At 42.1% G+C, this 2,214-nt stretch overlaps 1 pseudogene; it reads left to right on the top strand.

Annotated features, from left to right (window-relative positions):
• The first annotated feature begins 497 nt into the window (after window positions 1–497).
• On the top strand, window positions 498–1,053 carry LOC102282937 (large ribosomal subunit protein uL22-like; annotated as a pseudogene).
• Window positions 1,054–2,214: the final 1,161 nt, after the last annotated feature.

The following is a 2,214-nucleotide window of genomic DNA, read 5'->3' as shown; positions in this document are numbered from 1 at the left end:
TGTGCTGCTTCTACTACCACTACACTGTTACTACTGCCACTACCACCGCTCACGCTCTCGCTAGGGCCCAGGGAGTTTGTCCCTGTACAGTACTGGTGTAGAGCATAGTGAATGCTAAGTAAGTGCTATTGTTATTACAGCATTTACTATAATAGTGACCCAGCAGACATTGGCAATTTGATCTCTGGTTCCTCTGCCTTCTCTAAAACCAGCTTGAACATCTGGAAGTTCACGGTTCACGTATTGCTGAAGCCTGGCTTGCAGAATTTTGAGCATTATTTTGCTAGTGTGTGAGATGAGTGCAATTGTGTGGCAGTTTGCGCATTCTTTGGCATTGCCTTTCTTTGGGGTTGGAATGAAAACTGACCTTTTCCAGTCCTGTGGCCACGGCTGAGTTTTCCAAATTTGCTGGCATATTGAGTGCAGCACTTTCACAGCATCATCTTTTAAAATTTGAAATAGCTTTTCAGGTAAGCGGCCTGAGGTGACCCCTAAAAATGGTGCGCTATTCACTTGACCCAGAAAACCCCACAAAATCATGCAAATCAAGATGTTAAAATCTTCGTATTCACTTTAAGAACACTCATGAAACTGCCCAGGCCATGAAGAGTATGCATATCCGAAAAGCCACCAAGTATCTGAAGGATGTCACTTTAAAGAAGCAATGTGTGCCATTCTGTCGTTACAACGGTGGAGCTGGTAGGTGTGCACAGGCCAAACAGTGGGGCTGGACGCAGGGTCAGTGGCCCAGAAAGAGTGCTGAATTTTTACTACATATGCTCAAAAATGCAGAGAGTAATGCTGAACTTAAGGGCTTAGATGTAGATTCTCTGGTCATTGAGCACATCCAAGTGAACAAAGCCCCCAAGATGCAGCATAGGACTTACAGAGCTCACGGTCGGATCAGCCCCTACAGGAGCTCTCCCTGCCACATTGAGATGATCCTTACTGAAAAAGAACAGATTGTTCCTAAACCAGAAAAGGAGGTTGCAGAGAAGAAAAAGATATCCCGGAAGAAACTGAAGAAACAAACACTTATGGCCCGGGAATAAATGCCGCAAAAAATAAATGCAAATAAAAGTAAAAAAAAAGAAAATTGAAATAGCTCATCGGGAATTCCATCACCTCCACTAGCTTTGTTCACAGTGATGTTTCCTGATGCCCACGTGACTTTGCATTCCAGGATGTCTGGCTCTAGGTTGGGGATCACACCATTGTGATGATCTGGGTCGTGAAGATCTTTCTTGTATAGTTCTTCTGTGTATTCTTGCCACCTCTCCTTAATATCTTCTGCTTCTGTTTGGTCCATGCCTTTTCTGTCTTTCATTGTACCCATCTTTGTATGAAATGTTCCCTTGTTATCTCTAATTTTCTTGAAGAGAGCTCTAGTCTTTTCGATTTTATTGTTACACTGATCGCTGAGGAAGGCTTTCTTATCTCACTGCCTTTCTTTGGAAATCTGCATTCAAATGGGTACATCTTTCCTTTTCTCCTTTGCTTTTCAGTTCTCTTCTTTTCACAGCTATTTGTAAGGCCTCTTCAGACAATGATTTTGCCTTTTTGCATTCCTTTTTCTCGGGGATGGTCTTGATCCCTCTCTCCTGGACAATGTACAAACTTCTATCCATAATTCATCAGGGACTCTGTCTATCAGATCTAGGCCCCTAAATCTATTTCTCACTTCCACTGTATAATTGTAAAGGATTTGTTTTAGGTCATACCTGAATCATCTAGTGGTTTTCCCTTCTTTCTTCAACTTAAGTCTGAATTTGGCAATAAGGAGTTCATGATCGGAGCCACAGTCAGCTCCTGGTCTTGTTTTTGCTGACTGTATAGAACTTCTCCATCTTTGGCTGCAAAGAATATAATCAATCTGATTTCGGTGTTGGCCATCTGATGATGTCCATGTGTAGAGTCTTCTCTTGTATTGTTGGAAGAGGGCGCTTTCTATGACCAGTGTGTTCTCTTGGCAAAACTCTATTAGCCTTACCCTTGCTTCATTATGTACTCCAAACCAAACACCTGTTACCCTGGGTGTTTCTTGACTTCCTACTTTTGCATTCCAGTCCCCTATAATGAAAAGGACATCTTTTTGGGGTGTTAGTTCTAAAAGGTCTTGTAGGTCTTCATAGAACCATTCAACTTAAGCTTCTTCAGCATTACTGGTCAAGGCATAGACTTGAATTACCATGATATTGAATGCTTTGCCTTGTA

This window comes from Bos mutus, chromosome 22 (assembly GCF_027580195.1).
Source record: "Bos mutus isolate GX-2022 chromosome 22, NWIPB_WYAK_1.1, whole genome shotgun sequence".
Taxonomy (NCBI): Eukaryota; Metazoa; Chordata; class Mammalia; order Artiodactyla; family Bovidae; genus Bos; species Bos mutus.
The sequence above is the reverse complement of the archived record's forward strand: the minus strand, read 5'-3'. Positions and strand labels throughout refer to the sequence as shown.